Source organism: Castor canadensis, chromosome 16 (genome assembly GCF_047511655.1).
Source record: "Castor canadensis chromosome 16, mCasCan1.hap1v2, whole genome shotgun sequence".
NCBI lineage: Eukaryota > Metazoa > Chordata > Mammalia > Rodentia > Castoridae > Castor > Castor canadensis.
Window position 1 is genome coordinate 3,161,737 of NC_133401.1, and position 14,227 is coordinate 3,175,963.

The window sequence follows — 14,227 nt, forward strand, 5'->3', positions numbered from 1 at the left end:
GGTGCCATGCAGTACCTGTCCCTGCTCTATCCTCAGGGAGCCAAAGTGGAGCAGTTCTGAGATCCGCCCCAAAGCCACCTTCCCAAACATGCCCTTTGCCTGCCATGTCACCAGACTTGGCCTTTTTCTCTGGGCCTGTTTGGAACAGTATCTGGGTTTCTTCCCTTTTTGATCTCACTTGGGAATGGCTTCTAGGCAGATGGGAATCGAGGCCACATAGCCAAGGCCAGGAAGAGCCAGAATCAATCCATGCCAGAATCGATCCATGCATCCGTTTTCTTGCTGTGAGCTCACTGTATCCCCACTACACTATGGTGTCATTGAGACATGAGGCCACCCTCATGGGCCACTAGTGACAGGGACAGACACTCAAGCCACTATTATCCAGAAATGCCAGCAGGTGCCATGCAGGCCACACAGCTGGGAAGAGGAGAAAGTACAACTCAAAGCTACAGACACTCAATTTAATAAATACATAAGTGACAAATGCACAAGTAGACACACCCTTGTGGCGGAGTGTTGAAATCTGAAAAGGACAGGCAGAAACTAACTCACAGAAGATGGACAGAGGGCCAAAGTGTTCCGAGAGAAAGACACAGATTTCCAGGAGTCTGACACAAATGCCTGGGAGACTCCAGGTCTGCCCTGGGACAGCCATTCTGGTCCAGCCCAGGAACAGTGGGAACCCATGCCCTGGCCTACCTCACCAGCTCCATATTGCAAACTCTGAGCAGGCCAGCTGAAGTGGGCTGTCCTGAGTGGACACAGGCCCCAGACACGAGCACCAAGGGCTGCAGCCTAGAGCACATCAAGAGGGACCTCTCTTACTATTTTCCTTTTTATTTTTTTCCTTCCTTTTGGTGATACTGGGATTTGAACTCAGGCCTTATGATTGCTAAGCGGGTACTCTACCTCTTGAGTCATACCCCCAGCCCTTTTTGCTTTGGTAATTTTTCAAGTAGGATCTTTCAGTTTTTGCTTGGGCCAGCCTTGGACCACAATCCTACTACCTCTGCTTCCTGTGTAACTGGGATTATAGGGCTGCACAAACACTATGCATAGCTTGTGCTTTGAAATAGGGTCTCGTTAACTATTTCCCCCCCCCCCAAGCTGGCTTTGAACTGTGATCCTCCTAGCTCCACTTCCCAAGTGTCTAGGATTACAGGTGTGCACCACCAGGCCTGGCTCCTGAGAGACCTGCTCTGTGCCTTCTATGGCTTGAAATCCTCATAGCAGGCAGAGGAAGGCTGAGTGTGGCTCCTGAGGGCCACAGAACCAGACGAATGGTTTGCCAGTCCAAGGAGGGGAATGGTGGGATCTGGAGGAAGAACTTGGTGAAGGCACAAGTTTTTCATGGCAGCTGCTGTCTAGAAGTTGCCCAGCTCCTCCCCATCTATAGTGGCAAGTGCTGAATGTGTCAGGGAGACCAAAGAGGGGGTTTCTGCCCTGAGCATCCATGGTCGGCCCCCAGGAGGCCTCAGAGTCACAAAGGTGGACCTAAACTCTGCCATCGTCTCCAGGCTCCTCTGAAACGGGCATTGGGAGGACTCTGCAGTTGCAACTGGGAAAAATCAAACAGGCGGACACAAGGAGCCCGGATGAGGCTGTCAGCCTCTGGCTGAGGGTGGGTCTCACACCAGTGGATCCAGGAGCTCACTGAACTGTGGCTCAGTGCAGCTGCATTCCCTTAGTGACTCCGGGAGCACAGAAGCAAGGCTGCTACTTGTCCCGCAGACTCTGGCACCAGCCACACCCATGCTCAGTCAGTGTCCCCAGGGGCTGGGGGATGTCACCGACTCAGGCCGGATCACAGGCTCTCCCAGCAGCTAAGGGACAGTAGAGGCAGGGAGTGGGTCCTGGTACCATCCATACACCTGGGTACTGCACATGGAAAGGGAAACAAGAGGCTCTAGGCAGAAGGACAGGAGAAGGGGCATCAAAGCTACCAGCGTTCATTCCCGTGCAGAAGGCCACCTCTGTATGGTCCCTGTTCTATGTCCCCACTCAGCCTCTGCAACAGGTCCACAGAAACAGACTGTCACCAGCCAGATGTGTCGGTGGGCAGGGAGAGGGGACCTCTCCTTACACATTATGGTATCTGCTAGAAAATCCACCTGGAAGGACTTTTCCTTTTTTTAAAAATTATTTTATTAGCACATAACAGTTACACAGGTACACTGTGATATTTACATGTGCGCTTACAATGTGTTTTAGTTGGATTGCCCCCTTCATCTTCCCCCTCCCCCCTTCTTAGAACAATTTCAACAGTTTCATTCTTCTATTTTCATATATGGATACAAAATACATCCACCATATTCACTCTCAACCCCCTTTCCTTGTGCCTCCCCCCACTGGTGCCCACCCCCAGAAAAGACCTGTGTTTCCCTCCTGCCTGGAATCATTTTCCATCCTCAAAATTAGCCTTGACTCTGGTTTGCTGCTAAAACAGCTCCACGTTCTGCTCAGCTCCATGTTGGTTTCTCCTACTGACCCTGTCCTCCCTCCCTGCGGACCTGGCCGCTCTCCCCATGGCTTTCCACTCCCAGGGCTCTTTGACCTTGAGTCTAACCTGAGGCCAGGAGTTTTGGGGGCTTTATCCATTATCTTTCCTATTGAGCCTTTGAAAAGTGTAGTGTGAGAAGTTTGTCACAAAAAGTGGATTGAGAAGTCTTTCTATGAAAAAAAAAAAAAGTACTATTTCCCTCTTTTTTGGGAGAGGTGGTGGTGCCTGGGGTTCGAACTCAGGGCTTGTACTTGCCAGGCACTCTGCCACTTGAGCCACGCTCCAGCCCTTTTTGCTTTTGTTATTTTTCTTAGAGGGTCTCATGTTTGTGCCCAGGCTGTCCTGGATTACCATCCTCCGATTCATGCTTCCTGCATAGCAGGGATGACAGTCGTGTAGCACTGTACCCAGCCATTGGTTGAGATGGAGTCTCTCAAACTTTTTTTGCCCAGGCTGGCCAAAAACTGAGGTCTTCCTGATCTCTGTGTTCGAGGTAGCTGGGATCACCTGAACCTGTAAGCCCAGACTAGCTCTCTATTTCTCTCTTTTTGGCCCCCAAAATTGAATTATGTGTCTGACTGTTCTCTTTCCTTATAGAAAAATATTTATGACACACCTACTAGATTTATTTAAGGATGGCTGTGGAAGTACACATTGTAAGTGCATAAGACAGGATATAGGGTCTTAACTTACGTAAAATCTTACGTGACAGTCCCAGGTTAAACATCCAAGGTTTCTGTCTGGATGAGTTAATATGTGAGTTCTTATACCTAAGAGTAACATGCACTAACTTGCTGTTTAAAAGGTTTCCCCCACCCAGGTAGCTCATGCTTATAATCCCAGCTACTCAAGTGGAGGTGGAGACCATGGGGATCACAATTCAAGACCAGCCCAAGCAAAAAAGTTCGAGAAACCCCATCTCAACCAGTAGCTGGGCATGGTGGTGCATCCTGTCATCACAGCTATGTGGGAGACATAAAATAGGAAGATCTTGGACCAGACTGGCCAGAAATAAATCAAGATCCTATCTCAAAAATAACCAGCACAAAAAGGGCTGGGTGCGTGGCTCAAGTGGTAGAGCGCCTGCCTAGCAAGTGCAAGACTCCGAGCAAACCCCAGTACTGTCAAAAAAAAAAAAAAAAAGCCACTCTCCCAGAGGCACAAACACAAGTCAAACCATTCAATGCTTACTTTCTTCTCTTTTATCCTTTTCTCTCCTTGTCTTTATTTGGTATTGGGAATGGAACCCAGGGCCTGTGCTCTACCACTGAGCCACACCCCAGCCCTCCCTTTAAGATCTGTAAAAACATTGTGTCTACCACACGTGTGCAGATTTGTCTCCTGTCCACTCCCGTCACATGTCACATGAGGCCAGTGGTGGGGACATGCCCCTGTGGGGGGACAAAGGCTGTGCTGAGTGCTCTGTGAGAACCTGCTCCCTCTGCCCCGTCCCAAGAGGCCTGGCTGCCTCTCCCCCCTGCACTGCCTCTGACCCATAAACTAATTCCCACTAATTGTCCTGGATCAAATAGCAACAAAATATTTCGTCGCCCATCTCCTGTTTGCCACTTGCCCCTCTGTTCTCCATCTACGTAAACATTTGTTCTGCTTATCGTTTCTGGGCAAAGACATGAATCACCCTCCTAGAAGAAACCACAGACACAGCTGTTGCCTATTAGGGTTGACATTTGGGAACAAGGCCTGCTGAACAGAACTCCAGAGGGAGTTTTCTTCTTGCTTGTTCGCCATCTAGGAAAAGGAGCCTAGGGCACTTGTGGGGACTGGTCCCTGGGTCTTTCCTACCATCTTGTGATGTAAGAGCTGGAGCTGAGTGTGGTAGTGAATGGCTGTAATCCCAGCACTCATGAGGCTGAGGCAGGAGGATCTGAATTTGAGGCTCCTATTCAGACTCTCCCCCCTCACCAGTGTCTTTCCTAGTGGGGTGCCTGGAATCCACCCTCAGCAGCTCTCCTTGGGCTGGAGGTGCTGTCCGTGAAGCACCTCTAAGTCAGTGAACCAGCTCTTCACTGACAGTGAGCTCAGAGCCCCCTGTCAGCTCTTGACTTCTAATGCAGATTTAGAGGGAACCTGAAATTGAGGGGCACTCAGGGTTTGGGGACAGGCTGGTTCTATAGTAATTTGCATCACAAAAATTAATTTGGGCAGTATTGGGGATGAACTCAGGGCTTCTGCTTGCTAGACAAGACCTGCACCACCAGAACGTTTGCCTTTAGTTTGCTTTCCCAGGTAGGATCCCAGGTAGGATCTCCCTAGCATTGTGCCCCAGGCTGGCATCCAACTCTTGATCCTTCTGTTTCAGCCTCCCAAGTGCTGGGATTACAGACATGCACCACCAATACTGGCTGTATAGATTTCATATTATTTAATCCTCAAAACCGGGGAGGCAGAAAAAGGGGCATGGTGAAAGAAAACAGGGTCAGAAATCCCTCAGGCCTGATGGATCACCCAAACTGGGCTCAGAGAAGAGGCAAGGTTAACCCAGGTGGACGGCTTGGTGGAGGAAACACCTTAGGTGGGTGGGAAGAGAGAATGCTCAGGGGTAATTCTACTGTGGGGATTGGAAATTAAGGAGAGTTGCAGCCTCTTGGAGGGCTCCTGGGCTAAGGTGGATACCATCTTCCCTGGGGAAGGCAACAACCTTGTCTAATGGTTTTCTGAGCTCTGAAACTTATAAAACCTTATGCCCAGCAGGTGCTAAAGAAAGTGCATATTAATTGGGAGGGGACAACTCTAAATATGGTCTCCATGATCATGAATTAAACCTTTTGCACTATAAAAGATAGTTAAAGAAGTAAAAAGACAGGCTATTGATGGGGAGAAAATATTTGCAATCACACACTGAACAAAGAACTTGCATCCTTCATATGTAAAGAGCTCTCCAAACTCAACAATAGGAACTCAACAGTTAAAAAAAAAAAAAAAACCAAAACAGGCAAAAGACCTGAAGGGACACAGGGTGGAAAAAAAAAAGGCACGTGAAGAATATAATACAGGTGGCTCACACCTGTAATCCTAGCTATTTTGGATGGAGCTGAGATCCAGAGGATTAAGTTATGAAGCCAGCCAGAGCAAAAATGTTCATAAGACCCCATCTCAATGGAAAAAAGCTGGAGGTGGAGGCGCTTGACTGTCATCCCAGCTATAGCAGGAAACAAAAATAGGAGGACAGAGGTCCAGAATGGCCCCAAGCAAAAAGTGAGATCCTATCTCCAAAATAACCAATACAAAAAGGGATGTGGGCATGGCTCAAGTGGTAGAGCACCTGCCTAGCAAGTGCAAAGCCCTGAGTTCAAACCCCAGTACTGCCCCCAAAAAATCTATATTTTCATAAAAACCTGTACCCAAGTGTTGGTAGCAAGATTTTTCATACTTGTCAAAACTGGAAAGAACCAAAAAGTGTCATTCAGTGTGGGACTAGATGAGTGAGCATACTTTGGTGGATCCATCCTCAGAGATAAGGAGAAGTATACATGAAACTATCTGGATGGCTCTCCCAGGCCTCATGTCAAGTGAGAGGAGCCAGGCTCAGTGAGAGGAGCCAGGCTCAGTGACAGGAGCCAGGCTCGGGAGGGCGCACACCCCATGCTTCTGTTCACGTCGTTCTCTCGAGATGACTTGTGGTGATGGATGACACAGCAACAGCTCCCGGGTGTGCAGGTGGAGGGGAAGATCTGTGACATGACAGGAAGAGGGAGTTTGGTGGAGGAGGAGGTGACGGACTTGTCCTGTATCCTCCTTGTGGTTGAGTTTTTGTTAAAATTCAAACATCTTGCCCATGAAGAAAACATAGCCTCCTAGGTGAACATGGTTGATGTACAAGAATGAAACCTGTTGAATTCACCATAGGAAGGGGACTGAGGTAGAAAGGAGAAAAATAGAGAGGATGAACCAATTCAGATTATAATTCATATGTACATGGAAAAGTCACAAGGAAACTCCCTGTGTGGCTGTCTTAAACAAACAAAAATTTTCTTTTCAAAAACAGAGGACAGGAAGGTAAAGCAGGTCCTGTCTGGGTTTGGCACCAGTGGGAGAGGGGAAGATATAAGGAAAGGGTGTGGGAGGTGAATATGGTGGAATATCATGCACTCGTGTATCAAAATGGAAAAATGAAACCTGTTGAAGCTATTCCAGGATGGGGAAAGGATTCAACCATGATATATTGTAAAAACTTCTGTAAATGTCACCATGCATCCCCAGTACAACTATAATTTTTTTGAAATGAAAAAGAGGATACTAGAAAACATGACTTCCTGACCTTTGGATCAGATAGGGGAAGAGTTTGGTGGGGCGGGGGGTCCACTTAGTGCAGGCTTTCCACATACTCTGATGTGGGTGTCTCTTCTCCCTAGCTCTCAGCTGGGTCACCCTTCCATTTTCCAAAGGGATTGGAGAGAGAACCACAGGCTCATGGCTGGGGAAAGGGTGGGGCAGCCCTATGGAGACTTGCAGCCTGTACCTTGCCAGACCTCACCCCACTGTCCTGGGCTCCACAAGGTCTCTGAGCTCTCTCACACCCCCTCACAGCTTTTTCAATATTGGGTTACAATATAATTTTATTTTGCAAAAAAAAAATGGCATTTATATTTCCGTTCCATGTTCTTATTTTTTTCATCTGCGGTTGTGACTGCTGCTTTGCTGCTTGTTTAGAATATTAGCCAGAGTTGAAGCGGCAGAGACTTCCTTGTTCAGACAGACATTGGGGTTGTGCATCCACAAAGGAAAGATTAAGCCAAGAAAGAAAAGAGAAAAAACTCTGAGAATCCAGGGATCTGAGCCTGGCAGAAAGAGGTAAAGGCCATCCCCAGGTTGGAGCTAAGGGAAAACCCCAGAGGACAGGTGCACAGTCCGTGTGGGCAGCAGGAAGCAGCTTGGAGAAGCAGAGGGCTGTAGAGGGTGCCCCCCAGGAGCGAGGAGAAGCTGCTCCTGATGAGAGAGATGGTGATGAGGCAGAAATTATATTATTGTTAACAGATATTAAAAAGGCCAGACGCAGACATTAGAACCAGGAAGTAGATAAGTACAATATGTTTACGGTAAAACACCAAAGAAAATCCCCACTGAACAATGAACAGACAACTAAACAATGAAAGACAGGAGGTTAAACAGGTCCTGTGTGGGGGTTGGCACCAGTGGGAGACAGGAGAGGATATAAGGAAAGGGTGAAGGAGGGCCAATGTGGTGGAATATTATGCACTCATGTATGAAAATGGAAAAATGAGACCTGTTGAAATTGTTCTAAGATGGGGAAGAGAGGGGTGAAGGAGAAAGAAGAGGGGGTGAACCTAATTAAGATATACTGTGAGCACTTATGTAAATGTCACAATGAACTCCTGTACAACTATAATATGCCAACAATAAGCACAATTTAAAAATGGGGATGTAGGAACTGAGAAAAGCAGAGCAGCTCGCCTCTCTCATCTCCTTTTAGACACTAAGTTATAAGATGAGGGAGACATAGAGGGGCAGCTTGCATCTGCCTGCCTCTTTGAGATGTCAACAAGCTGCAAGACTCTATGGATAGGCAGAGGGACAGAAAGAATGGAAGGTATATGCCTGACAAAAGGAAATCTTAAAACACACCTCTCCACCTATTGTTCCTGTGTTTTGGTGGTGCAGACCACAACTCCATGTTTTAAAATAACAAACAGCACCCATCTTGGGCACCCAGCTCCATTGTCTAATGACTGGGGCTTGCTATAGGACATGACCACAAGAGTCACATTTTGGAGTACTGACTCCCACTTTCCTATGTGGGGAACAGGAACTATTTCTTTCCTTTTTCCCCCATTTTTTGCCACCTTATCCAACTACACTAAAATAAATCTTTGTGATAATTTTCACCTTTTGAGAGTCTCCTTTCTGTGTGTGTGACATCTTCAAATTCATTTCTCATGTGTGCATCTCAAGGGCTTGTGAACTTGTAAGGAAACTGGGAATCTGAAGGAATCCCGTCATCTGATGACACTACTAATGGATTATCTGCTGGGTTCCACCTTGTGAAAAAGTGTATTGAGAGGCTGTAGGTGGCTATCGGAAAACTTAATCATATGTACAGGGAATACCAAGCAAACGGAAAGGGATTGGTTATTGGCTTTCAGAAAAACAAAATGAGAATGAAACAACTCCAACAGCCCTAGTACAGCGGTGACTCCACAGTGAGCAGCGGTTACAGAGGAGTGATGACTTAATTTAACAGAAATAATTGTCAAAGTCTGGGGGGGAAGAGGAGAGGAGAGTGAGAAGACTGAGGTCACCATCAGTAAAATCCAGGGGCTGGAACAGGAAGCCATGCCTTTAGATACCTGCTCCATCATGCTTGGTGATGGGTGACCCAGAGCAGCACAGTTCTTGGGGTGAAGTTAGGGTGCAGGTACCTGGGGGAGAGGAGAGTATAGTGTCAGGAGCAAAAGAACCAGCGGTCTATTAGTCAACGTTCCTCTCTTTCACAAAATACCTGAGATAATCAACTTGTAAGGAAGATTACAGTCCTTAGCTCATGCTTTCAAGGATTTTAGTCTTTGATCACTTGGCCCCATTGCCTTTGGATCATTGGGAACACATGGTGGAGAACAGGATTCACCTCATGCCATCCATGAAGTGGAGCCAGGGCGGAGGTGGGGAGAAAGGGAGAGAAGGAGGAAGAGGACAAGAAGGGGAAGGAGAAGTAGAAAAAGAAGAGGAGGAGGAGAAGGAGGAGGAGGAAGAGGAAGGGGTAGGGGGAAGGGGAAGAGGAAGAGGAAGAGGAAGAAGAAGAAAGAAAGAAAAAAAGAAAGAAAGAAAGAAAAAAGAAGTAGAAGGAGGAAGAAGGGGGAAGATGAAAGGTAAGAAGAAGGAGGAAGAAGAAGTCAGATTCCCAATAAAAGTAAATCACTCCCCAGTGATCTTTCAACTTGGTGCCACCTCCTGAAGGAGCCACCAGCTGGGGACTAAGCCTTCAACACATGAACCACTGGGGTCTCCTCCATATCCTAATCAAGAAGAAGCTTTTCCCAGTAATGGAGAGACCTCTGAGGTTCTGTGGCTCCCTGGAAGCCAAGCGCATTCAGCAAACCCAGGACTCCCTGTCCATAGTTGCAAACTGCAAGTGACAGGTGTTCTGCCCCACTCCAGACTCGTTGGGAACAAACAGGTCCCAACAAAGCTTGCCAGCACCCAGCTGGGAACTGTGGACTGTAGTCAGAATCCTCAGCTCAGAAGCTCACAGTCTTCTGGGGAACAAACCTGCTCTTCTGGTCAAGCATTTGAGTTGAGATAACCCATTGTCTTAAGAGTGGTGCTCCTCCCCGCCACAGCCTGGGGCAGGGACACTGGAAGAGGGAGGCCTGCCTCAGTTTCCCACACACCCTGGCTCAGGGACACCCTCTCCTGGCACTTCCGGGGTGTGCTAAGTCAGAGAGGAAAAGAGAAGTTGGGGAGAGGGTCATCCTCACCACCTCCCTGTGACCACCAAAGGTCACAAGTATTCAGGGACCACTTTCTTTTCCCCCTTCCCGGGAGTACATTACTATAGACTCCTCTTTACTTACTTCAAGTCTTATTTGTGACCTTTTGACTGTGATGTGTCAACTGCCAGAACTCCCCTTCCCCACCCGTGTCTGACTCGTATGAGATTTTTTCCCCAAAAGGGTTTAGGTGTGACACTTCAGACCTACAGCCTGAAACGTCAGACCTAAAAACCTAATCCTATAACTTCCCTTGCATCTCAGCCACCTATGATGGCTCCAGAATCGTGAGACTAAACTTGGTTTCTTTAATGTGGTGACGGACTCCCTGAGACCAAGGATTGCGTTAGGCTAGGGTAAGCTAAGGTAACAAAAGCCCCATATGGGAAAGGCTTTTAATACAGGGATATCTGTGCTGGCTCCCATGGCAGTCTTGGGTTGGGTGGGTGTGTCCATACAGGGATCCAGGCTCCCTCTGCCGTGTGGCTTCTCCTTACTCTAGACCCTCGTCATCCTCTGTGGCTGTCTAGGGCAAGAGAAAAGCTCAGGGAGGAGTTCCCCAGGGGGTTCTTCTGGCTTAGACCTGGAGATCACCCCCTGCTCACAGTACAGCTAACAACACTTAGTTGGGTGGCCACAAAGAATTACAAAGGACAATGACAGGAGTAGTTGTTCCATGGGTCCCCAAGAAGAGTGTGATTTTGGAAGATGAGTTCTGCTTCCCTGACGTTGCCCTGGCCCTTGTCCCCTGTAGATTACAAATATAAATCCTAAAGTGGGTGTGGTGGCTACATGCCTGTAATCCCAGCTCTCCAGGAGGCTAAGGTTGGAATATCACAAGTTTGAGGCCAGCCTGGGCTGCATGGTGAGATCCTATCTCAAAACAACCAAGGACTTGGCATATAATTTAGTAGAACAGTTCTTGTCTAGCATACACAAGGCCCCGGGATCAATCCATAGCACTGCAAATAAATAAATAAATAAATAAATAAATAAAAATATAAGTAACTACAATCATGTCTCTTCTCTCTTTAAAACCATGCATTGCCTTCTAGGTCCACACCTCTCTGTTCTCTGATGCTACTCCAGCTTCTTCACGGCACTTAATTCTACCTATAGTCTTAATTGATTGATTGATTATTGGTGGGACTGGGGTTTGAACTCAGGGCTTTGCACTTGCAAAGCAGGTGCTCTACCATGTGAGCGACACGTCCAGTCCCTTTTGCACTGGTTATTTAGGAGATGGGGGTCTTGTGAACTATTTACCTGGGCTGGCCTCAAACTATGAGCCTCTCAAGTTGCAAGGATTACAGGCGTGAGCCACCAGCACCCAGAAGTCATTCCTTATTTGTAGTCGTTTCACTTGGTTATTTGTCTTAGAATGAGGGCCTAGGTTTTACTCATTTCTGGAGTCCTGGTGTTTACTGAAACCCCGTGGTTTGGGGCTTCGTTTTCTTGGACTATCAAAAAGGATAAGGACTGGGAGCTAGTGGCTCACACCTGTAATTTTAGGTACTTGGGAGGCTGAGATTGGGAGGATTGAGGTTTGAGGCCAGCCTGGGCAAATACTTCTCGAGACCCCCATCTCCACAATAACCAGAGCAAAATGGACTGGAGGTGTGGTTCAAGTGGTAGAGCGCCTGCTTTGCAAGTACAAAGCCCTGAGTTCAAACCCCAGTTCCTCCAAAAAATAAAAAAATAAATAAAAAAAAAAGACAAGAAATTCTGTGTTTTGCACAGATCCCACAATCTGTGACCTGAGCCGTGTAAGGTGAGGTCACGGTCAGCCCTCTAGCCTACAGCCAGCCATTTGGGAAGATGCTTAAGCATTTTAGGTCAAACTGTGTCATTGTCACTAGAAACAAGAGCCCAGCCTGCCTCCCAGTTGAGAAACCTGGGAGTCTATTGAAAATAAATTAGCAATGCCTCATTCCCAGTGAGAAAACTTTCAGGGAGATTTTAACTTTATTTTTTCTAAGTGCAGAGAATAATATAAATCACCGGGAGCAATAGTCTACCTTGTGTTTTGTGTTTTGACTGCTTTGACCCTCTTCAACCTCTGCCAATTTTTATCTCATTTCTGCTTAACTTTATACATCGGAGTTTAATTTGAGAGCTGGACAAGGAGACAGTGATGTATCGGCTATATCAAACGTGACCGAAATTACCCTGTCCCCAGGGACTTGGGGCTGCAGGGAGGGTCCCCAGTGGTGCCGCAGAGGGTAGAGGAGGGGCTGCACAGTCTGCCCCCTGAGCCCCAGCCTCCTCCACCGGCCACCTCCATCACCACCTCTCTCTTATTGATTTGGCCTCAAATGAGAAGCTCGGAAGATTGGTGTGTCCAGCTCGGCTCTGGTCTTCTGCCCAAGCCTCTGCCGCCATGGTGAAGTCATTTTCCAAACCTGCAAAAGGAGTTCTATTAGCATCGATTTTTCCTCTTTTAGATTGTTAGTTTCTCGGGAAAGTGTGCCCAGTTGGCAGTGAGCTCTGGCTGGCCAGAGAGATGGCTGGATCTGCTGTCTCGGTGCCTAGGGCAGTACCTGACACCCACCCTCCCAGTCCACCCACCCACGGAGCTCTCCATAGGAACCGATGACTGACACTGTGGAGGGAAGGAAGGAAGGAGGGAGGGAAGGAAGGAAGGACAGAAGGACGGAAGGAAGGAAGAAGGGAAGGAAGGAAGGAGGGAGGGAAGGAAGGAAGGAAGGACGGAAGGAAGGAAGAAGGGAAGGAAGGAAGGAGGGAGGGAAGGAAGGAAGGAAGGAGGGAGGGAAGGAAGGAAGGAAGGAAGGACGGAAGGAAGAAGGGAGGGAAGGAAGGAGGGAGGGAAGGAAGGAAGGGAGTTGAACTCTGCTTCCTCCTTGCCACGAATGATCCTGCTGGGCTCAGGTCTTTCTGGAAAAGAAAAAGAGAAATAGTGGACCAGGTGAGCAGCAGTCTGCCTGTCGCCCCTGCAAATTTGCAAGGGTAGCAAAGGATGTTCTGGTCCTTCGAGGGCCAGATAACACTGAGATCATTTTATCCAGCGCTCCTCCTTGGCATTGATGCTCCCAAGACAGCCTTGGCAGGCATGGGCCACGGCCATTAATAGCACCAGGGATAAACCGCTCAAGTCAGAACCCAGGGCTGAGCATGGCTCATTTGTTTGTTTGCTTATTTGAGACAAGTTCTCTCTATGTAGAATCCTCAGCCTCTTGAGTGCTGGGATTCCAGGCGTGCACCACCACACCTGGCTAGGGTTTAGCATTTTTAAACGCACCTTTCTCTCCCAGTTTGAAATCACATCCTTGTGGGATGAGATGCTGGAAGTCTGTCTCCCACTCTGGATCCTGAGAACATGGGTGAATTCTGCCACTAAACTTCATGAGAAAACTCTGTTCACCTACTGCCCTGGACTGGACACAGGGTTTAATGCAATAAGAAGGACCTAGGAAATATTTCTGAGGAAATAAGTATGAAGAAAACTGAGATGGACTGTGACTTGTGACATCAGGTGGCAGTGACAGTGACAGATAAAAATGCCCAGATATGGAAGTCAGGTTCCTCCTGGCCAACGGGCCACTGTCAGATCTGAAGGCCAGTAAGGGGGATTGGGAAAGCTTTAGGACGTGGCTGAACCTTGGAGGGAGTGAAGATCCAACCCGGACAGTCTCTGCCCCTGGCCTGCTCTGTCCTATATGGTACCTCTTAGCCTCATGTGTGACTCCCACACACAGGAATTGTGGTCACTTTGAACTGAGATGTAGACACAAAACCCCTGTCAACCATTCCTAAGGCTTGCACGAAAAAAATGCAAGAGATCTCATTAATAATTTTGTATTGACTGTGTATTGGAATGATAATATCTTGGATAAAATTAGTTAAATAAGCTTTATTACTAAAATTAATTCCTCCTGTTTCTTCTTTTTTGTTGTGCTAGGGATGAAACCCAGGGTCGGGTACATGGTTGGCAAGGGTGTTACCTCTGAGCTATACCCCCAGCTCTGCTCTTGTGTTTTGTTTTTGTGTTTTGAGACAGGGTGTCACAGTATAACCCAGTTCAGTCTTGAACTTGCGATCGTCCTCCTTCGGCCTCCCCAGGTGCTGGGATTGCAGTTGTGCTCTCCATCCAGTTCTCTGCTTTTCAAAGTGTGGTTACAACGACACTTAGAATTGCATGGCTTGCACCAGGCCCGGTGGCTCACACCCATAATCCCAGGTAGAGGTAGAGGTTGGGAGGATCACTGACAGAGGCCAGTCTGGGTGGAAAGTTAGGCCA

At 47.8% G+C, this 14,227-nt stretch overlaps 1 long non-coding RNA gene across 1 annotated transcript in view; it reads right to left on the minus strand.

The window, feature by feature from the left end:
* Positions 1 to 2,380: 2,380 nt before the first annotated feature.
* LOC141417873 (uncharacterized) overlaps positions 2,381 to 14,227 on the minus strand; it is a 32,406-nt gene continuing 20,559 nt past the window's right edge. The window contains exons 2-4 of the long non-coding RNA XR_012442520.1: positions 12,138 to 12,371; positions 8,830 to 8,901; positions 2,381 to 6,378 (exon numbers count right to left, since the gene is read on the minus strand). This is a non-coding gene — a long non-coding RNA (uncharacterized lncRNA). The remainder of the gene's footprint in view (positions 6,379 to 8,829; positions 8,902 to 12,137; positions 12,372 to 14,227) is intronic.